This window comes from Prionailurus viverrinus, chromosome B4 (genome assembly GCF_022837055.1).
Source record: "Prionailurus viverrinus isolate Anna chromosome B4, UM_Priviv_1.0, whole genome shotgun sequence".
In the NCBI taxonomy this organism is placed as follows: Eukaryota; Metazoa; Chordata; class Mammalia; order Carnivora; family Felidae; genus Prionailurus; species Prionailurus viverrinus.
In genome coordinates, this window is record NC_062567.1 from 130,253,164 (window position 1) to 130,275,914 (window position 22,751).

The 22,751-nt window shown below is 60.0% G+C and overlaps 1 protein-coding gene across 5 annotated transcripts in view; it reads left to right on the forward strand.

Moving 5' to 3' along the window:
• MGAT3 (beta-1,4-mannosyl-glycoprotein 4-beta-N-acetylglucosaminyltransferase) overlaps positions 1 to 22,751 on the forward strand; it is a 56,183-nt gene that overhangs the window by 18,565 nt on the left and 14,867 nt on the right. The window contains exon 1 of one of the 5 annotated variants that reach the window (XM_047865187.1): positions 4,142 to 4,294. The exons of the other annotated variants lie outside the window; for them this stretch is intronic. The gene's annotated coding sequence lies outside the window, so the exon portion shown is untranslated. Of the gene's footprint in view, positions 1 to 4,141; positions 4,295 to 22,751 lie in introns of those variants that run through there. 5 annotated transcript variants of the gene reach the window in all.

Genomic DNA, 22,751 nt, shown 5'->3' on the forward strand with positions numbered 1-22,751 from the left:
CCTAGCAAGCCCCCACCCCCCTCCCCTACGGCCCTTTCTGTGGCTTTACAGATAGACCAGAAGTGAGCGAGGAGGGAGAGGAGGGTGGGGTCCAGATTCCACTGATATCAGTGTGATGGTGGGTGGTGATTATTCCCATTTTACAGATAAGGAAAGTGAGGTTTAGGGCATTGAAATGACTGGGACACACAGCAGAGCTGGATTAATCATGCCAGTATTCTGCCTCTCCACTTGCTAAGCACCTCCTGTGTGCCAGTCCTCTCTCAATGCTGAAGAAACAGAGGGGTGTCTCCCCTCCTAGCCAGCCAGCTCTCTCAGCGATGGGCTCCTGGTACAGGGAGGGTGAAGAGGTGGGGCCTGGTTGGCCGGCCTTGCCTTTTGGCCAGTTGCGTGTGTCTGAGCCGGTCAGTTGTCATTTCTGTTGGGCTGGGAGGGCAGGCTGGCCACCCACAATCCCCAACACGGTGAGACTGCCAGAGTGCGTTGGGCAGACGGGGGCTGACTTTGGTATGGCCCCGCCAAGGCCGACTCCCTTGCGGCCTCACAAGAAGCTTGGAATCTAGAAAGGTCAGGAGAACAAAGAGCTGGGGGGAGGATGGAACCCAGGGAGCGGGCCCCCAGAGTCGACCTGGCCATCTCCAGGCCGCGCAGGGCAATCCCACACTTGCGCTACACAAGTGTTCTGGGGGGGGGGGGTCACCTACCCCTGCACGGGCTTGAGAGCACCCACGTGTGGATGGGGGTGCCCTCGTGAAGGATACAGGGCCAGTGAAGCAGGGCCTGGGGGACATAGCTTTCCTAAAGTGGCCGTTTCGGACAGGTCCAAATGAACAGCGGCTGTTTTTTTTTAAGCACAGCTGATATGCCCACAGATGGCATTCATTCATTCATTTTTTTTTTTTTTTCTGGCAAATGTTTATTGAGTGCCTCCCGTGGACCCAGCCTGACACTGGGTGCTCTGGAGACAGTGGCCTGGCGGTCATGGTGCCAGCTAAGACAGTCTGGCTGGCGGACCCTGAGGAGGGCACCTTGCGTACAGAGACCCATCTCACCCTCTAAGCAGCTTTAGAAGGGAGGCTTCCTTATCCCCATTTCACAGATGAGGAAACTGAGAGCTAAACCGCTTGCGCGAGAAGACCCAGACCCAAGCCAGACCTCTCTGGTTCCTGAACCCGGTTACACCTGAGCCGTGGGACCCTCCCCACAGATTTACTTCTCACGCCATACCACGGGCAGGGCCTGGAGGTTCAAGGACAGGAGGAAACATCTGGTTCACACCTTATTTTAAAAACCAAAAGGGAGGGGCGCCTGGGTGGCTCAGTCGGTTAAGCGTCCGACTTCAGCTCAGGTCACGATCTCACGGTCCATGGGTTCGAGCCCCGCGTCGGGCTCTGGGCTGATGATGGCCCAGAGCCTGGAGCCTGCTTCCGATTCTGTGTCTCCCTCTCTCTCTGACCCTCCCCCGTTCATGCTCTGCCTCTCTCTGTCTCAAAAATAAATAAACGTAAAAAAAAAAAAACCAAAAGGGAGACAAGCTATACATGTAATGGATTCGTTTTTAGGTCACAACAAAATGGCTTCACATCAAACGAACTGCATCCAAAAAAAAAAAAAAAAAAAAAAGTCATGAGGGAAAATGGGAGGCCAGGGCCGAGGCTGGAATCTTACTTTCGATTGGACATCTTTCAATAATTTTCAAATCTGCACTGTGTACAGCTATTACCTGTTCACCCAAATCAATGACAGAATGTCAAGGGACAAAAAGGCATATTTGTGGCTCAGGTCTTGATCAGGATCTTTCCTGCTCATAGGGCTGGGGGGAGCCCCTGCTCATCACGGGGAGAAAGAACACATACTAGGCGAGAAATGAATGCTACCGACGGCTCGCTGTGCGTACCCTGGCCAACCTGGGTGTGATTCCAGGCTCCAGGGCCTCCCAGTCTCGTTACCCTGGGCGTCCTTGGATGGCAGCTGTGAAAATTGAGGGCTACGGTGTTTTTTTTCCCAGCTTGGTGCTCATGGGCCAGCGTCGAGGTTTCTGAGACGCCCAGAGCAAGCCAGACCTGAAACTGTGCTTCTCTCGTGGGCCAGGAGGGATGCCCAAGTTGCTGCAGGAGGAAGAGCAGATTCTCCCGGGGAGGTCAAGGGCAAGGAAAGCGTGTTTGAGATGGTCCTTTCCAGATGACAAGATTCCCCAGGCAGACGCACGGGGAGAGGCATGGAGAGGTGGGGGGGGGAAGAAAACCAAAAGAAGAATAATTCAGAACACAGGGAAATTACATGAAATTCACATTTTAGTGTCGTGAAAATAAAGTTTTATTGGGACACCACCATGCTCATTCCTTCAGCTACGGTATAGGGTTGATTTTCTATTACAGTGGCTGAGTTGAGTAGTTGAGACAGAAACTCTGCTGGCAGAAAAGCCTAAAATATTGACTAGCTGGTCCTTACAGAAAATAGTTTGCCTACTCTTGGTTTAGAGGGAATCTCCAGGGAGAGGAGGGGTGGGGATGAGGCTGGCGAAGGGACAGAACCAGGTCACCAGGGCCTCCTTCTGCCCTGCCCAGGCACTGAGCTTAAGCTGAGGGCACGTGGGAACCATTGAGGGGTCAGGGGGAATGCGACCTGCTCAGATGAACGCTGGAGAGGAGTCATACCGACTGCTTGCCAAGGATAGATGGTGGGCAGGGGGCTCGCGGAGCAGGAAGCCCAGCCAGAGGCAGCTCCAAAGGCCTAGCAAAGACCAGTGGGACCACCCTTGAGGACATTTGCCGGGACCTAGCTTTGAGGCGTCTCCCTGCCTTCCCCATTCACCTTCGCCTACGGTTCAGAGGCCTGTTCGCTGTATACCCAGGGTACCCCACACGGGGGCCGAAAGTGACTGCTTCAGGCCAGAGTCCCTGGGCGGAAGGAACTTCCAGAAGGGCGGGAAGCGTGTGGAGGCCGCCTGAGAGCCCGGAGCAAGACCAGGAGGAGCCAGAGTGTGAAGTGGTGGGCGCTTGGAGAACCGATGGTGTTCAGATGGCAGGAGAGGAGACCCAAGAGGTGGGCAGGCGATGGACCATGGGGCTTTTAGTGCCCGCTGAGGGGAGCGAGGGAGGGGGAGGTTTACTCCCTAGAGTTCCAGGGCGAGGAGTCACAGAGCCACGATGACTCTGGGCATATACAGCGATGGAGGGAGTCAGACGGAAGGATACAGGCGGACAAAGCCCGTGGACCCCCGGCGGTATACTCTGGCCACCTGCACAGACACAGACCTGTGTGGACTCGGTAAAAGGCCTAGTGCCGTGCATGCACCACAACAGAAGACCAGGCCTCTGCACACGACCATAGATGGGTGTACACATAAGCACAGCTGCCCAGAGCCACGCACGCACACAGGCCCCAGAGGCCTCTCCACGCGGTCACGGATGTGTGCACACAATCACGGCTCAGGTACACGCAGGAAGGGCCGCAGGATCCGGGCACACACCATAACACAGATGTACACGCCCATGCACTCCCGGGAGCTGTAGGTCACACAGTCCCATGCACACAGCAGAACACGGGCGCACACATCCACGCACACACCAGAACCGGACACGCGGACCCTTGCGCACGCCAGACACACACACACACACACACACACACACACACACACTGACCCGCCCCGCCCCCCATCGCACACACAGCCGCCCAGGACGCACCGGGCCGTGGGCCGGCGCACGCACGGTCACAGGCAGGGGCGCGCGCGCACACACACACACACACACACACACACACACACATTCGATCGCACACGCGGGAGGCGCGGAGCGGCGGCGGCGGCGGCGGCGGCCGGAGACTGCGGCCCGAGGCGCCCCCCGGCCCAGCGCGGCGCGGCGAGCGGAGGGGAGGGGGCTCCGGTGGGGGTGGGGCGGGGGCCGGAGCCGCCGAGCCCGGCGGGAGCGGGCACCTCTGCGCGCCGCGCTCGGGCCTCGCCTCCGCACCCCTCCCCCCCCCCAACGCGCGCCTCCCGGGGGGCCCCTCCCCCGCGCCCGTCCGCTCGCCGGCCCCCCGCCGCGGCCCCGGGGTGCAGCCAGGCGGCCGCGCCTGGCCCGCGGGACGGGGTGGAGGTGGGGGCGGGGGGCGGGGATCGGGGCCGGGCCGGGGCCGCGCCGCCCGCGATGCCGGGCGCCCGCCGCAGCCGCCGCCGGAGCCCGGGATGGGGCGAGAGGCTGCGGCGGACGCCAGCATCTCCCCGCCGGGGGCCCCGGGGGCCGCGGAGCCGCCGCCGCCGCTGCTGCCGCCGCTGCTGAGACCCGGCGGGCGATGGGTGAGTTGACCCTGGCGTCCCGGGGGGCCCGCGCCGCAGTCCCTCCATCCCCGCACTCCGGGCCCTCCGCCTCCATCTCCGCGCCGCCTCCTCCGCGCTCGCGGCGCCCCCCACCCCGTCACGGCTCCCACAGCCCCCTCCCTCCCTGAGCGTGACCCTAGGGGCGGGGGCGGGAGCGCCGGGCCCGGGGGTTGGGGGCGTCGAGACGGGGTGCGGGGGCGGGCGGGATGCCGGGGAGGCTACTCGGCCCCGACGCCCCCTCCCCCAACCCGGCTGCTCCGCGGAGCTTTCCCCGGCCCCGGAGGGCAAAGCCTCATCCCTTCGATCCCCTCCCTCGGCCTGGGCGGGGGGCGTCCCCCAGGCGCGGGGCTCGAGTGGCGCTTTGTGCGCTGTGCCCCCACCCCCCCGAAGCCTCCGGCGCGGCGCGGGGCTGGGGGTGGGAGGCCTCAGCGCCCGCCTTCCCCACCCCCCCCTCCCACCCCGACCCCGGGCTGCGGCGGCGGAGGCCCAGGCGCGGTCCCGGAGCAGGGCGGGTGCGGAGGCTGGGACTGTGGCTGCTTGTGGGGACCAGGCGGAGGGGCGTGGGGAGAGCACCCCTAGTCCTTTCGGCGGGGTTGGGGCGGGGGGGGGGGGTGGCGAGGCTCCCGCTCTTTTCGCTGCACTGCCCGGGGCGGGGGAGGGAACCTGGCTGGGGGAGGGCGCTATAAATATCTGCAAATAGTGAGTTCTGGAAGCGGGGGTGGGGAGGGGAGCTTGGGCGTAAGTGGGAACGGTGGATCCTGAGCTGGGGTGCCACGAGAAGCAGAGGTGGGTCTCAGCCAGCCTGGAAGCGGGAGGTCAGGTGACTCTCCTGGCTCTGGACTCCCGAGAAGGCGTGTGGGCAGAATACTACCCCAGGGAGACCCCTCCATGGCCCCCCAGCATTGGCCCTGCCCCCATCCCCCTAACACTCCTTGCCACTCCTGGGACACCAGTCCAGACCTGCCTTGATGGGGAGCTGTGGATACTGGCCGGTCAGCTCCCCGGGCAGGTCCTGAAGATCCAGGCCTCCGGGTGCTGAGGAGTTAGGCACAGGGTCTTTGGAAAGTTTGGAAGAGGTTCTGCCAGCCCAGGGAGGAGAGAGAACTTGCTGGAACAGTTCGCTTGCTCAGTACTGAAGGGAAGGGCACTCTAGGTAGAGGGAATGGCGCGAGCAGAGGCTCTGAGGTGTGAGCACCTGGTCGGGGTGGAGAGTTGTGGAAGTGGAGGCTGGTCAGGCACGGGAGTGACCCACGTGAACGAAGCGAAGGAGGGCCAGGTGGAGGTGAGGTGTCGGGCCATCCCAGGGAGCTGGCACAAGCGAGCTCCCGGGGACAGCGAGGCGCTGATGGGGCCGGGAGTGCTGCCATCTGGCTCAGCAGCCCCTCCGGAGCCTGCCCAGGGCCTCTGCTGTGGTCAGGGCTGCCTGGCCCACATCTGCTGGTGGCTGGACCGCCCCAAGCCAAGTCCGCGTTCCGAGTCTCAGTGTTCGCATCTGTCAAATGGGGAGACTCCTCCACAGGGTTGTGGGGAGGTCTGCATGAGGTGATGAGCGCAGGGAGCCCAGCACCTGAGAAGGCCTCGGGAGATCCTTGGCCGCTGCTAGTATGTTTACCTGGAAAACGGGGGGGGGGGGTGTTGATGTCAGCTGGTGGGCCAGGCTCACTTTACCCGGTGGCGATGAGGATCCTGTGAGGGCTGGATGTGACCTGGGGAAGCCAGGGGCTGGGGGAACTGCAAGTCCGCGTGCTTACGCTATTCTGGAAGAAGAGAGAAGCAGTGGGCAGTGGCTGGGGCGGGGTGGTCCTCCTTGTGCCCCTACGGACACCTTAGCCATGGCATTCAACGGACCCTGCTGTGTTCCCCAAGGCCAAAGCCTCTTTGTTCTCCATGCTGCACGATGCACCCCTTCCTCCTAGTCAGCTCTAGCCTGGCACATGGGGGACCAGGGTTCCCTTCTAGAAGGTTCTTCAGACACTGAGACCAACAAACACAATATTCTCCTTTGAGGGGCAATGTCATGGGCAGTCGGGTGGAGAGGACCTTACCCCCAGGAGAATGGAATCTAGTTGGGCAGCAAAACCAGTCGGGCACCCATGGTCTTGCGTAGCCCTGTGCTGGCTGCTTAGGGGTGGCGGGGGGACGGGGAGGAGAGTTGCAATAATTGCAGCATGGGACGGTCAAGGGCAGAAGTTAAAAGCAAAGATTCCAGATCCAGTGTCCCACGTTCAAATCTCAACTCTGCCGCTTCTTACCGTGTGACTGTGGACTGGTGACTCTGCCTCTCTGTGCCTCTGTTTCCTTGCCTCTAAAATGGGAACGAGGCACACTAGTGCTATTTGAACAGCTTGGTTCGGTTTCTAGTGGGCATTTACGCCCCCTCTTCCAGAATGGGTCTCCCAGGTCACCCCTGCCTCCTGGAAGACTACACAGCCTGCTCCAGTAGGCTATCGTCTTCCTTTTGTCTGTGAGTCCCTATAGGCGGGGGCCTGCCTTTCTGTGTCCGTTGCTCGGGCAGGGGGCAATGGTGTGCTGGCAACAGGCCCTCTGGGAGAAAAAGGTACCTGATCAACAGCGTTGGCAGGTTTCCGTGGTGTAAGTCTTCCAGCAAGGCCCATTTGAGGCTACCAACAGCGTCACCATCTCGCAGTGGGAGCTGGTCCATGCCAGCTTCAGCACCCAGGCATTCAGTAGGTGCTTAATAAATGATGGTTGAATAAGGAGAGAAGGCTCCAGAGACTTGGGGAGCTGCCAGGCCATACTGTAGCTGAGAGAGGGAGGCATCAGACAGGCTGAGGCCAGGACAAGAGACCACTCTGAATAAGTAACCCATGGTGAGATGGCGGGCAGAGGGGAAGGAGGACTGGTGTCCTCCCTTCCTGGAAACCTCTGCACCTCCGACCCTGCGTCACTTCTGCTCTGGATCCTCTTGACCTTGGCCTGGTTTGGGCTGTCTGCACAGAATGACCTAGCTGGATCCCAAGCATTAACCTGACAGAGCTCTGAGAAATGGTCCAGACGGGTCTCAAACGTCAGATTCTATTCCCTTGCTTGTGCTGTTCCCTCTGCCTGAATGTCTGTTCCACCCACCTCTTCCTATGTCCCCTGAAACTCTGTCACCCTTCAAAAGCCTCCTCCACCCCAAATCCCACAGACCCTTCTCCCCTTCTGCTCTTCCTCTGGCCTCACAGCCCCTCTCGTGTGCACCCTGCCTGCCCATAAAAATATTAGTAGCTAACATTGCATCTGTACAGCAACCCGTGATAGAGGTACCGTGATAATCCCTTTCGCAGATGGGGAAATGGAGGCTCTGTCTTGTTAACGACGACCCATCCTTGGCCTCTCGGCTTGAGCATCCGTTCGATGTGCAGGGAGGCTCCTTGCCGTGGGCTGGGCAGAGAACCACTTCTCTTTCTTGAACGTGTTTGCTGTGGCGTGTTCCACTAGGCCGTGAGTTCCCTATCCTATAGGAGCTCGAATGAATGAATGAATGAATGAGTGAGTGAATGACTTTCAGCCCCAGGGAGCATCTCTGTTCTTTTACCCATTCCTCCTCCCTTTCCATCCCTGTGGGAGGAGACTGACCCCCCAGAGGGCAGCCTCACACCATGGAGGGATGGTCACAGGGACCCTGCTTAGCCACACCTGCCAGAAGGGGAAGTGAGGCTGTGGGCGGGGCCGAAAGCAGGCATGGTTAGAAGGGTAGTGGACCACCCTCCTGTGGTCTAGAGTAGGGCTGACATGGGCCCACAGCCCTGCCTGTAACCCAGGAAGTTAACGGGGTCCCAAAATACTTTTTCTCGCACTGCCCCAAGTGGAAATTCCCCTGTTGGCCCACTTATTTTCATTTTATCTAGAAAAATAAAGTTGGAAACAAGAATCATTCACGCACCTAATTACTCCGTGGCTTTATGAATTTAGAGCCTGTTTGGCTCTAGACTTTGGTTCCCACCGAAGTAGGAATCCCCTGGGAGGGGCAGGGTGAGGGCCAAGGCAGGAGGCCAGAGTCTGCGCTGACACTGGGGCCTCCTCCGGGTCTGCCCTCCCGTTGCCCTCTCCTGGCAGGCTGAGAACTTCCCAGAAGCAGCAGCCCAGATGGGGGTCTGAGCGAGGGAGGGTGGCCAGAGGCGGTCTCCAGGATTCTGGTTGACAGAGACCCATAATGGATGACTTCCCAGGCTGTTCTACCCCACCTCGACCTCTGAGTCATAATAATTTGCTGCTATTTATCGAGCACTTACTATGTGCTGGGCGCTGGGCCAAGCACTTTGTCTGCATTATCCCAGCGACGCCTGCTAACTTCCCTCGAAGTAGGTACTATTATTATCCCCATTTGGCAGTTTGAGGGTGCCTGGGGCTCAGGGCCAGGAAGTGGCAGGGCTGGGATTGTATCCAGCCTGTAGGACCCCCAGAGCCCGATGGGGCCCCTCGGATAGGCCCCTCAGTCACTCAGAAGGGAACGGTCTCTGAAGCCTGGACGCCCGAGACAGCCACATCACTGGTGTCCTGGCTTCCAGGCCACCCTCCTTGTGGCCCTGATTGCCACTTCCTTCTTTCCCATAGTCCTGGGGCACTGTCTCTGGAAGCCTCGTGTAGCCTCACCTGGGCGGCTTGTGGAAAATACAGATTTCCCAGGCCCTGCCACCCCGCTGAGTCAGAATCCCACTGCGGGAGAGGGTGCTGGAAACCCAATTTTTAAAATGTTGTCCTGGGGATAGAGAGGCCTGCGGACTCCCAGAAGCACTGCCCGGCCCAGTGGAGTCCAGGCTGCTTGAAGAGACTCCCTTGTGGGGCGCCTGAGTGGCTCAGTCGGTTGAGAGTCCGACTTCAGCTCAGGTCATGATCTCGCAGTTTGTGAGTTCGAGCCCCGCGTGCTCTGTGCTGATGGCTCAGAGCCTGGAGCCTGCTTTGGATTCTGTGTCTCCCTCTCTCTCTGCCCCTCCCACGCTCGTTCTCTGTCTCTCTCCGTCTCTCAACAATAAACATTAAAAAAAATAATAATAATTAAAAAAAAAAAAAAGAGACTCCCTTGCCCTTAACCCAGATCCCTATGACCCTGCCCCCGCTTGTGTTCCCAGCCTCTGCCCCCTGCTACCCTAACCCAGCTCTGCACACACACCACACTGACCCCCCACGCCCCATTTTGCCTTAATCCAGGCACCTGCTGCTGCTGTTTCCTTCTGGAAACAGGTCCCAGCTGGCCACAGACCCCACAGAGCTTGTGTAATACTCTGGACCAGTCGCTCGTGGCCCCACTCTTGCTAGCCCGGGCCTGGCACACAGCCTGGGCGAATCGTGGTGGGTGAGTGATGGTGGCCGGGGAAGGGGGAACAAGGGAGGGCTGCCGATGACAGGTGAGGCTTCCAGGCTGGGTGCACAGGCACTCTCTGGGGCTGGCACCTTGCCTAACATGGAAAAGGCATTTGATGACTGTTTCTTAACTGCTTGTTGAATGGTGATCTGTTGTGTGACGGGGCGAGGGCCCCTTCCGGAAGCAGTGCAGATTGGCGGGTTTAGGTGAAAGATTGAGAAGGCGCCTTCCCGGCCATCTCTGAGGACCGTGAATATTAATGGTCCGAACTCATTTATGGCTCGGGTGGGAGTGAGGGGCTGGTGCTTTCTTGCTCGATTTCATTTCAGTATCTCAGGAGCCCTGGGAGGGGGGTGCTGATGTAATCCTTATTTCGTTCAATGGAAACTGAGCCCTAGACAGGTGACTTGGTGGGGTCACACAGCTGGGAGGGGGTCCTGCAAAACGGAGCCTTGCCCGTTGTGCGAAAAAAAATAAATGAGTCTGCACTCTACAGTTTATGAAGCGGTAACACATTATCTGAGTTGGTTCTAGCTGTGGCTTGGAGGTTTGGCTCTACGTTTTCACCTATGCCCACATCCCGGGGTCAGAAAACCTGCATCCAGGGGCCTTCTGTGTCTGTAAGGGGCAGTGGTGGGAAGAGATCCCGCCTCCGGGCTGGCGGGACAGAGAAACAAAGAGGCAGTGTTGGGGGCTCTGGCACATAGTAGGTGTTTGGGAACCCCTGTGGTCAGTTCAGGCAGAGCCAGCTCTGGTCCCACCTGGACCTTGGAACAGACCAGATCAGGCTTCAGTCTTTGAGCCAAGGCCCACAGGGTGTGCGTGACGGGTCCAAGGTCATACCTGTCATAAGGACTAGAGCAGAGGGTGTGAGGCTCCACCACGGCCGAGAGGTCCAGGGAATGGGGCAGGGGGATTCTGTCTGTGCGGGATGACCTCTGTCACAGCCATGAAACCACAGAGCCTGGCCCCAAAGGGCCCCCAGGCAAACCGCCTCTCAGCGGTGTCCAGGACTGCTGCGGGGCCTGGCGTGTTACTGCTGTCACAGATGTTCGGGGCCATACCTGAGTACGGGCAGTGGCCCTGCAGCCACCAGGGGGGTATGTAACAGACTCTGTGGTCTGCCTCCAGGTACTGGCATGTGGGGAGGGCGAAATGCACCAGCACCCCACCCAGACTAGAAATCCAGGTGCTGGCTTCCCCCCCACACCCCCAGGGCCTTTGCAGATGTTATCCCTCTGTCTGCAGTGGCCTTCCCCTCCTCTCCTGGCAGGTGCTGGCTCATCCTTTAAGACCCCTCCAGGAAGCCGTGCCTGACTCCCACCCCAAGAGCCAGGCTGATCCGCCCTGCCAGGATTTCCATCTGGCTGCTCCACAGAATGCTGAGAACCTTGAGGGCCTGGTTATACTCCAGGGCCTGGTCAGAGATGCCAGTAGAGTGGACAGGGAAAGCAGCTATAAGGTGCAGCCCAGTTCAGGTGACTGTCCCCGCAGCCCAGAGAGGAGACCAGGCTGGGGAGCCTTGAGGCCAGATAGCTAGCCAAACATGCCCATTTCACAGAGGGAACGTTGAGGCCCTAGGTGCTTGGGACTGACCTAGAGCACCCTGGAGAGTGGTTGGTAGTCCCTTTGTGGCTTGTAGGAGGAGAGCCCAGGGCTATGTGGCCGTACCCCTCCCCCACTCCGGTCCCCAGCTGGAGCATTTCTCTGCAGGATGCAGGTCAGGTCTGGGGGGGATGGGAAGAAGCCCAGGAGAGCAAAGTCCCCAGGGCTCAGGTCTGCACTCGGTCTTCCCATGCGGAGGACAAAGCTCCTTAGAGAAAATGCCTGCTGTCCAAAAGCTGGCAGGAAATCCACATCGATAGCTCATTCCTGCAAAAAGGTGCGCAGGAAAAAAAGCCGGTGAGAACTTAGGCCAAAATGTTAGCCCCGGGGATGGTGGGTGATATTACCCTTCTTTCGCTGGGATTTTCACATTTCCTAGGTTGTAGGTGAAACCTTTATAACCAGAAAAATGAAGTTACCATGGAAAGGAGAGAAGTCCAAGAAAAGGTGCCCTGAGAACAGCCAGCTCCCCATTCAGGAGACTCTGGGGTCACCACGTGTGAGTGGCTTCCAGAGGGACCCTGGCCCCAGGCACATCCTCCAGAACAGGTGCGCCTGTAGCAGGCAGCTCAGCCTGTGTGTCTCTCTTTCTTGGAAATTGGGTCAGCGAAGAGTCCAGACCTGGGGCCTACTGGGATGCAGCACACCCAGAATTCCTTTCAAGCCTCTGATGTCCTTCCTGTCGTGTGGGTTAGGCCTCGGGGCCCTCGCCTTCCCACCTCCACCTGGAAAGCCACCCCACCCCACCCCAGGCTGCCCTCTGCCCCTCCCAGCCAGAGGTGACCCTAGGCTGTTTGCTTCACCTCCATCCGGGTGCCCAGTTGGGTGCATAGCACCGTTGACTGCCTTCCTTACCGACTCTGGCCCCGAAGTGCCCTTCCAGGGGGTCCTCCTACCATGTAGTCAAGTTCAACCTCGTGGAAATGGTCTTTGGAATCACAGCTGAGCCTTGATCCTGGGTGAGGATGCGATCTCCGTCTCCCCCATGTACCTAGTACAGAGCACCCATTCATTCGGTCAGCTGTTATTCAGCAAGTGCCAGGGCCCAGGCTAGGTGCCAGGGGCACAGATCTGCTGATTTTAGGGTGTGACGTGTCTGTGTGTTTGAGCACATGTTTTGTGCACATCACCTGCACGCACACACAGCGTGAGCGTCTCCGTCATATGTGAACTCTGGTCTTTGAGGCTGTGACAATGTGTAATCCTGCCGGGACCCCGGGCACACCTGGTTAATTCATTCTGCAAGTGTTTAACAGACACCCAGTAAGGAAGTACCAGGCTCTGACCCCAAAGAAAAATGACCCAAGGTCTCTGTCCTCGGGAAGTGCCGTCTCAGGGGCTGTCGCGGTGCGGACTGGTGGGGGCAGAGGCCGGCAGGGCTGGGGGTGGTCAGAAACGTGGTCCTGGAGACACGGGGAAGAGTGGGGAAGGGTGTTCCTGCCCAGCTGTGAGATGATCTCCAGCATCCCCTTCAGCCCAACGACCCAGGGCCTGGGACGGCCCTCCCCGCCCATTTTAATGCCCTAAAGCAGCCCCGAGGGCCGACGGAACTGGAGCTCTGGGTGGTGACCTGTGGGCCCTGACTGCTGGGGGCTGGGAGAGAATACAGGGAATGAAAATGAAGCATGTGGGCTGGAGAACCTGCCTGGGCTGCAGACCTTTCTGAGAGGCGAACTTGGGGACCAGGCACGAGAACACAGCACCTGGAAAGTAGAGCCCCGTGATCCAGACCAGAGAAGCGGGATCATGGAACTTAGAGGAGGAATATGGAGCAGCAGACCTAGAATGTGGGCCTTCCAGAACCTGAAACACTCAAGTCAGCCGGAAGCTGGAAGATCCAGTCTGTGCCCCCGGTGGTCAGTGGGGGAAACTGAGGTCTGGCAGGAACGGGGAGGCCTTGAGCATTGGTGAGCTGCCGTGGCACGCACGTGGTCTCTGCTGAGCCAGGCCCTCCCCACAGCTCGCTGCTGCCTGACCTCGGGCGCGTCCTGTCCCCTCTCCAAACCTCAGTTTCCCCATCTGCGAAATGGCCACGTGACGGTCAGACAAGATGGAGCACTTCACCTGGTGCTCAGGCTCTCCCGGGAAGCTAGTGGCATGGCTAAGGCCTGGACCCTGGCCACCTGACTCCTGAATGACTCTGGCCCCTTGTGGTGATGGTCTGGCCACTGCTGTTCCTTTCTCTTCTTTCTCATCCTCAGAGAGACATTTGGGCACTTGCGGCCCTTTTCCGGAATGCTCTCAGGATCTAGCAAGGGGAAAAGACTGACTAATCAGAGGAGCAAGAACAGACTGGCGGCTCCATATGAAGGAGCAGGGGCCCAGTGCCTAAAGCCCTGCATGGTGCCCTGTGCCATTTGGTGAGGGCTTCTTGAGTGTCCCCCGGTGGAGACGGTCGGGTCCTGAGCCGAGGGTGCTGCGGCCCCTTGAAGGCAGGGGTGGGCAAAGGTGGATTGGGAAGGAAAAAGAGAAAGGGCTCATTGTTCCAGCTCCACGGAGGCTCCCCAGGTGCACCTGCTCCAGGCCACCTCTCCTGAAGGAGGTGGACGACCTTGCTCGGGCTCCCAGAGAGCTGGAGCTGTAGGTTCTGGGCCAGGAGCAGCCTCGTCACTTCCCCAGATCCCTGTGAGGCGGTGTTACCAGCCCCCGCTTTTCTGCCTCCGAGACAGTAGGATTCCAGAGTTGGGGGCCGGGGGGGGGGCAGAGCCAGGGTTCCAGCCCATCCTTTGAGCCAGCAGCAGCCGGGCATGGTGCCAGGCACTGAGCACCCAGGGGTGAACCGAGATCACTTCCTGTTTCCCCTTCTTCCTTGCCGCGTCTCCTCCGGACCATCAGCCATCCTGCTCAGAGCGCTTTGAAGCCTGGAGTCCTTCCCCGTGTCTCCGCTCTCCACCGCTCCCCTCCCATTGCAGGGGACCCGTCGAGTTCATGTACACAAGCCACCTCATTGGGGTGTGCCTTGCCCAGGCAGGACTAGACTTTTCCAAACCCCAGACCAGTTCTGAGAGCCCAGCAGCACTGACTGAAGGTGCGGGTGTGTGGATTTGGGGGCGGGGGGGGGGGGGCTGTCGTTTATTCCTTCAACAGGCCAAGGTCAGCACCTCCTTTGCATCAGGCTCTGTGCTGGGGCCCCAGGAGAGTTGGGCAGCACCACCCAGTGTCGGGTGAGGAGCTCTGGGGGGCAGGCCAGGGGTGAGGCGGCTCAGTCCTTCCTCAGCCTGGGGGAAGTGCAGTTCAGCTGAGCCTACCTGGGCACGGAGTGAAAGATTACACAGAAACTTGGAGCCTCTTAGAGGATTTGGACTTTATCCCCGGGGGCAGGTGTTCCAAGCATCGGATGTGGCTTTTGCTTGGCTCGTGGGGCGCAAGCCAGGAGCCCCTTCCCTGGCAAGGCTGCTGCTGTTGTCCAGGTGAGCGTGGATGGTGGCACAGGCAGCGTGGGCCAGTGGCACAGGGGGCCGGGCGGGACAAGTACCGGGGCGTGGAAGAGACGGGCCTGGCGATGGGGAGCACGAGGTCAGCGAGAAGCCAGATTCAGGATGACTGCCGGGCTCCTGGCCTGGGAGACTGGGTGGATGGTCACATCTCGGGTTATCAGCTCAGGTTTCCGGAACCACTATTTGAGCGAGTTCTTTGTGCCTGGTTTTGCGGCGGAGGGTCCCAGGCAGGATGGGAGCCGACTCTGAGCCCAGGCCTCTGCCTTCCAGCCTGGCCCAAACCCCGCCGGGTCTGCTCCTCTCTCTCCCTTAACCCCGCGGGCACTTTAGCCTCTTGAGTGCCCGGCTGCACCTCGCAACTGTGCCCTGTCCACGTGGGGGAGCGCCACTCCACTCCTGCTGCCTGGGTCCACGGGGACCACCCTCTGCCCGGGCACGCCGACCCCGTGCATTGATGTGTCTCATCCCCGCGCCTCAAGGCGCAGCTCCTGGAACAAAGCCTCTCCGCGCTACAGCTTGAATCTGTCACCCTCCTGGCCCTGTGCTAGAGCAGGCTCCATGAGGACAGCCGAGGGCTGGGGCACGCCCTCCCCTCCCCTCCCCCACCTCGGGCCTGTGGGCTAGAGACGCAGCTCCGTGCTGAAGTGGCCCTTTGTACATTGTCCCCCTGGGGGAGGGGGGAGCCTGGTGGGAGGGGCTGGCACTGCCCGACACCCTGTGCTGATCTCAGCGGCACTGAGGATCCAGGTGGGGAGGGCGGGGGGGGGGGGTTCTCTGGGCCTGGGATCAGGGGAGAACACCCTGCCCGGTATGGGCTCGCACTGGCCGGGCCTGCCGCCCCACACTAGACGGTACTTGTCACTCTGAGTCTGTCATCACTTCTCAGGCAAGGTCCGTCGTCGCGCACCAGTTGTTTATGGAGCGTCTGCTCCGGGCCAGGCTTTGTCCTAGGGGGTGGGGAGCAGCCGTGACTGGTGACCGAGGCTTACAGGCTTACGATGACCCTGCTCTCCTGTTGACATTCTGAGCCCCGGGGTGTGGGTGGGGGAGACAGGCCACGAACACGAACACGTAAACAAGGAGATGGCTAGCTTCCGCTGGAGATGGCTAGCTTCCGCTGTGAGTGCTGGGGAGCAGACGACCTGGGCAGGGGACAGCCGCTCTAGCTGGAGGGCCAGGAGGGCCCCTCTGAGCAGGCAGCCACATTCCAGGCCGAGGAGCAGCCAATGGGAGGACCCTGAGACGGAAAGGTGGGGACTGTGACTGGAGCCGAGTGGACAAGGGAGGCGAGGGCAGCAAAGATTCGGGGACCAGATTGGCGGGGCCTGTGGGCCCAGAGAGGAGTTTGGATTTCATTCTGAGCGAGACCGATGTGCGGGTGGGGTCGGGGGGGAGGGTCTTGTGGGAGGAGGTTGAGTGGGGTGCGGGGAGGGGGGACATGGCCTGGTGGGGACTTTGCAGTGACAGAATTTGTGGGGCCCAGTGCCAAATGAAAATGTGGGTCCCCGAGGGGTGCCTGGGTGGCTCAGTGAGTTAAGCCTGCGACTCTTGATTTCTGCTCAGGTCAGGAGTCCAGGGTTATGGGATTGAGCCCTGCGTCTGGCCCGAAGCTTGCTTAAGATTCTCTTCTCTCTCTCCCTCTGCCCCCCCCCCCCCTCTTGTGTGCCCTCTTTCTCTCTGTCTCTGTCTCAAAGAAAATAAAATAGGGGCACTTGAGTGGCTCACTTGGTTGACCACTGCGGCTCAGGTCACGATCTCCAAGTTCGTGAGTTCGAGCCCCGCGTCGGGCGCTGTGCTGACAGCTCAGAGCCTGGAGCCTGCTTCGGATTCCGCGTTTCCCTCTCTCTCTGCCCCTCCCCTGCTCACGCTCGGTGTCTCTCTCTCTCAAAAATAAACATTAAAAAAAATAAAAGAAAATAATGAAAAGAAAATATAGGGCCCCTTGTTCAAAAATAATTTCAAGACGGAGAAAAAAGGGGGCAGGAGGGAGGCCAGTGAGGAGGAGGAGTGGGGCTGGGTTCCCGGTGCATTTTGGAAGGACACTCCAGCGGGCCTTGCCCATGACACCAGGCACATGGTGAGGCCATGGTTGGGTGGCACAGGGTGAACTTTTCAGCTCAGGAGGAGCTCAGAGGACTGGTCGGTGCTGAGGCTCTTTGGATGTGACCCTGTTAAGTCATTCGTCATGGGGTGAGGGGCTGGGATGGTCCCACAGTGCAGATGGGGACTCAGAGGCCTAGGGATATTAAGCCACCTGCCCAAGATCACATGCGGCGGGGGCACAGGCAGGATTTGAGTCCAGATTCCAGGGAGTTGCTGCCAATTGTGGTGCCCTGAGAGGTGGGGCTGGGGACTCTTGAACAGCATCTCCGGGCCTTCGAGGGAGTTTCCTGTCTCGAGGGAGTTTCCTTTCTCGGGGAGGCCAGCCCCAGCCTCGCGGGCCTCGCTTTTCTCATGGTGATCGCCAATCCACAGACGTGGCAGGGGAGGAGGCGGGCAGAGCCGCTCACCGCCCCCGCCTCCCGGGCTTGTCTGCTCTCCCCCAGTGGGTGGGTTATTTGGGTCTCGGAGGCTGAGAGGCCAGGAGCTGGGCAGGGAGCCGCAAGGCAGAAGTGCAGGAGCCTCAGCAGGCCCCACAGGGGTGTGAGCAATGAGCCTGCGTGGGGTCTGGGTCAGTGAACTTTGTGGAAGGACTGGCACCATGTTCTGTTCATGGATTAGAAGAAGCTGGGTTTTTGACTTTCCTCTAATTGGCTGCTCCGTGCGTGTTAATGATCTGCCCAATGAGTCGTTACAGGCTCGTGTCCCCTCCCCCCGCTTCCTTGGCCTCACCCTGGCTGGACCCTGTGCTTCTCTTTTTCTCATTCCTTCCCCCTCCTGGCACCCAGGACCCACCCCTGCCCCACCCAGCCGGCCCGCACCGCAGAGATGACAGGGCGGTCCTCCCACACTGGCATCCTCTCAGCTGACGTTCACTGTCAGGCACCGAGAGCGGGGCTCAGGCCCTCTCAGCCCGCACGGCCGGCCGACGGGACATTTCTCTGCAGGCTGATGGCGGGCTTCTGAGTTTGCTGGGCTTGAGGGCAGCTCCCCAGGGGAGGCAAGGGCTAAGCTGGGTGTGAAGGAGGAGGAGTCCCCCAGAGCTCTTCTCGGCCAGGCTCTGATTTCTGTCTTCACCCTCTTCAGAAGGAGCCCGGAGAGGGTCATCCCCACTGCCAGGAATGAACGCCTTGCAATGCTGGACTTGGGCCCGGGGCCAGGCTGGACAGTTGGTCTCCTCTGGGCCCCCAGTGTCTCATCCGGGCCACGGGCTGTTGAGTACTGAGCCCACTCGCAGGTGAACGGTGCAGGGTTTCTGGGGGACAGTCAGGATTCAGGCTCCGCTTCTGGCCCCCCGACGCCCACACTGGGTTTGGGACACCGGGTTCCCCCCGGTAGAGAGCACGTCCAACCTTTTCCACCTGTACCCCACTCCTCCACTGCCCATCAGTGCCCTACCAAAGATGCCCAGCAGGGCCTTGGGAGTATGGGAACCGTTCAGGGTGACCTGCCACCCAGAGGGAGCAGGCGAGGCTCCAAGAGGAGACAGGCACGTGGTTTACCAGGCCCCTCACCCTGTAAGTAAGGTGGAAACTGAGAGCGTGCCCACGTCCCGGCACCCATGTGCCCCGGCACCCGGCACTTTAGAGCAGCTCCAGCGGGGTGGGGCTGCCCTCAACTGCCACTGGGCCACCTGTTTCTACCTTGTACAGTTGAGGGGACTGGAGCCCTGAGCGAGGTGACCCAGCTGGGGAGAGGTGGGGCCGGGAAACCTGCCCAGGTGAAGGCCAGAGCTGAGGCCGGGCCAAGTTTGGCTGTCCCCGGGACGTGGCCACCTAACTGCCGCTTGTGCTCAGCCTGGGGGCAGGAGACAGCCTCCAGCGAGGAAACCGCTGTCATCGAGCCACAGCGGCCCGGCACGGGTTGTGGCAGCTGGAACGGGACACTGTGCCTCACCTGTGGTGTGCCACCTTGGGGACCCGAGGCAGGTACCGGGTCAGGGGAGGGCAAGATGGGCCCCGGCAGGGAGAGGCCAGGCGGGTACCGAGGCAGGGTGGCATGGTGGGGAGTGGGAGGCCCTAGGGTTGGGTCAGACACACTGCTGCCACTCACAGGGCCAGCCAGGCTGGTCACTCAGACCCTCCGAACCTGTTTCCTGTCTGTAACAGCCAAGGGGCTGATATAGGGATGCAATTCGAGAAGGGAGCTGAAGCAATTAGCATTCTGCCAGAGGGCAGCGCCGGGACAGGCCTCAGGCATGCCCTCTCTTTCCCCCTGTGTGGTGACAGGCCGCTGAGGGGTCGGGCAAACAGCAAGTAGACAGAAACCCCCGGAGTATGGGTGCGGCTGGTATGGGACCCTCCCAAGATGATTGAGAATTCCAGAAGTTCCTGGCCAGCAGGACTAGGGAAAACATAGTGAGTCTTAGGAGGACAGTACTCATGGGCGGGGGGTCTGCAGTACAGGCATGAGCCGGGTTCCCTGAGGGACTTCAGGCCCCCTGGAACCTTCTGAAGTCCACACCTCACCAGGGAGGTCTCCTGACTGTTTAGAGCACCAGAAGGGTACTGGAGATCCCTACACCGGACCCTGTCCAGGGTGATCTGTTTCTGCTGTCACCAGGTGGGGAGAGGGAAGGGGCCCTGGGGCTCCTGCGGGCTTTCAGGAAACCCTGGGCTTTGTGGGTTTATGTCACTGTTCTGCAGCCAGAGCGCTGCCCTGGGGGGGCCCCAGGTGGAGGGGAGCCTCAGACAGAAAGGATTTTGGCGATGCGGCTCTCCTGGGCCCAGCGCTCTCGTAACAGATCCAGTCACCTGCTGGAACCAGGGAGGCTGGGGACTCACAAATGGCAGGCCTGCGGGCTCCCGCCAGGGGCTAAGGTGGAGGTGAGAGGGCTCCTTGCTCTGGGCAAGGCTGAAGGCAGCGGCCTAGACCTTGCCTCCAGACTGAGGACCCCCAGAGATGGTGAGTGGGCGTGAGTCCTGCTGCTCCCGGTTGTGAGTCTCAGGCAGGTCCCTCAACCCCTGTGCCTGTCTCCTCACCACCCGGTGGCTGTGAGGACAAATGGAGGAAGGCACCTAGGCCACTCAGAACGTGCCAGCTGCCATGAAGGTGATGATGATGGAGGCGCCATCTTCTGGAAGGAATGTTCCGGGCCAACTGCTCCCCAGACCTGTCCAGCCCTGCCCAGTTAGAGGGTTTAGCTGCATCCAGATTACTGACTCAAGAGGGGTGAGAAGGGGTGCCCAGGCTTCTGTCCAAGCAGTCCCCGAAGTGCGGGGGGTCCTTGTCACCCCCTTGGGCTCCACATGCTCTTCAAGGACTCAAACACCCCCCCGCCCTTTGCTGTCACTGCACTGGGAGTTTTCAACCCACAGGCCTTTGTCAGCCTTCTGCCTGACATGCTGTTCCCACTCTGTGAGGTGGCTCCTTCTTGGGTCTCAGCTGAAACGTCCTGTCTTCAGGAGGTCCCCCCTGACACCTGGCATCTGTCGTTCGTTTTCGTCATTCGTCCTCTGTCCCGCCACCGGACTGAGCTCTAGGGGCGGGACTTCATCTGTGTATCCCGAGCCCCGCTGCAACCCCAGCTCCAAAAGCCAGGACCGATCTGCTCTCTCCACCGACCCTAGGGAAGGACAGAAGCGCCGTGACTGACTGGTCCTCCCAGCCCCTGGGTGCCTTCCCTCCACCCCGGCCCAGCCCCCACCAGGGTAGCTATGCCCCTTGATTCTTCACCGGGCAAGCCCGTGACTGGATGTGGCCCTGCTGACGGGGACACAGCCAGATCCCTGTTCCACCTTAGTGCTCACCCCTCTGGCTTGTCCCAAACATCCACTGAATGTCTGGGCTGGGCCCCGTGCTGGGCGCCGGGAACACAGGGTCAGCCTGACTTGGAGCGCACAGTGTGGGAATGGAATGAACAGGGCAGGGGACAAGACAGAACACTGCTGAGGTTTGCTGTGACGGGGCAGAAGCAGGGGTTGGCGGAGACATGGCCCCTGGCTCAGTGGCTGGCGGTCATACTTGGGTGGCCGCCACCTGCTCCTCCTACCCCGGCCCGACAGTGCCTGCACTCCTGCTGGGACCCGTCCACCTTCCCTCCCTGGACCGCTAAGGGGACTCGGGCAAAACCACTCCCCACTCCTGGGATGGCTGTTCCTCCAGGCCCAGTTGGTGACTTTCCTTTCCAGGCTGTGTGTGTGAGGCCATCAGAGCCCCCCGGGGCAGGGGCGGGGAGGGGGGCTTCTGAAATGCATGCCCACCACCACCGTGGGTGGGCATTCATCAGTGCTCTGCCCTTTGAGGTTCACACGGTTCCTTCTCTGCCTGGCTGGGGTTTTCAGACCGGTTTTTGGTGTAGAAAAGTTTTCCGCAAACAAAATCTTACGAGGAACGCCAATGTATGAAATTGAGAAGTTGAGAGAGCATCTTTTTGATGGTTTTTTTTTGGGGGGGGGGTTGTCCCTGGCTTTGTTACCTCTCTCCTCTCCCCCCCCCCCCCCACCTCATTCTCTGGTCCCAGCAGGACCCCATGAGGTTCCACGGAACCTGATTTGGGAACACCTGTTCTCAGTGCCCACATAGCCCTTTACGTGCGATGTTTGTGTATGTCTGTGTCTATTCCCATCTTCTCCTCCCCAAAGCCACCCACCAAGAGTCTGCTTCCCAGAGACAGATGCCTCAGTCTCCCTCCTGTGACATTCATCACATGCCCCTCACCAGATGTTGTTTCACAAGCACCTACCTGGTGGTCTCTCTTCCAGGCAGTGCTGCAGGCACTTGTATTTCAAATCCTGGGGCGCCTGGGTGGTGCAGTCATTTAAGCGTCCCACTCTTGATTTTGGCCCAGGTCATGATCGGTTCGTGTGTTCGAGCCCCACGTCAGGCTCTGCACGGATAGCATGGAGCTTGCTCGGGATTCTCGCTCTCTGCCCCTCCCCCACTCACATATGCAGCCTCTCTCTGTCTCTGTCTCTGTCTCTCTCTCAAAATAAATAAGCTTTAAAAAATAAAGTGAAATCTTCACCACAGCCTTGTGACCTGAACACCACAGCTCCGTCGCAGCAGTGCCTCCAGCCGCCTCGGCAGAATGAGGCCCAGCCCCCTCCCTCCCATCCCTCCACCCCCAGGCCCTGTGGCTCTCTTCCTCCCTTTCCTCCTTCCCAGACTTTCCCCAGGTCCTACCTCCAGCCCACCTCTTGCCTGGGAGGCCGTGACCCTCCTGCTGCTCACTCCCTCTGTCACTTTGTCACGGCAGCTCGCTACCCCTCCCCACCCTGGTCCTGTGTCCCAGGCCGGAGGCCACAGGCTGCGTCCTCGCCTCCTGCACTGCAGCTGTCCCGATGAGCATCCTCTCCTCCGATCACGCTGCCCCCTCCCGTGGCCAGCCCCCCCATTCCCACAGGGCTGGTGCTGTCATCCCATCTCCCTGCCCTGTTCTCCCCAGTCTGGTCCAAACCTGTGGGCTCCAATGCAGTAGCTGTTAGCACACGCGGCTATTAACCTAAAATTCAAATTAAGTTACGTTGTAAATTAGCTCCTCAGTCTCCCAGTCAATTTCAAGTGCTCGGCAGCCATATGGGGCTAATGGCGGGTGTGTTGGACAGCGCAGAGTGTGCTCTTGGATGGCTCTGGAAGCTCACATGGGCCACCCTCAGGCACAGGCTTAGGGAGTTGCCCCACTCAGAGCCTTCAGTGGCCTGGGGATGAGGCCAACATCTCCACCCCCGCCCCCCCACTGTAAGTGGAGGCTGTGTGGCTCTCAGGCCCTACAGAGCAGTGGATGTGTACAGGTGGGCAGAGGAATGTTCTGCAGGTGGCTTTGCCCTCTGAGCTCCAGTTTCTTCCTGGGTAAAGCGGGGATAATAAGTCCTACCCCCATGATGGCTGGGAGGGTCAAGTATGTGTAAAACCCCCAGCTGACAGCTGGCACATTATTTAAGCACGTGATAAGTGGTGACCACCATGTTAACATGAATGAGAGAAGGTAGGGGCAGATCTCAAGAGGCAGGGGTCACAACAGCCACGAGCCTCAGTGCTGGATACT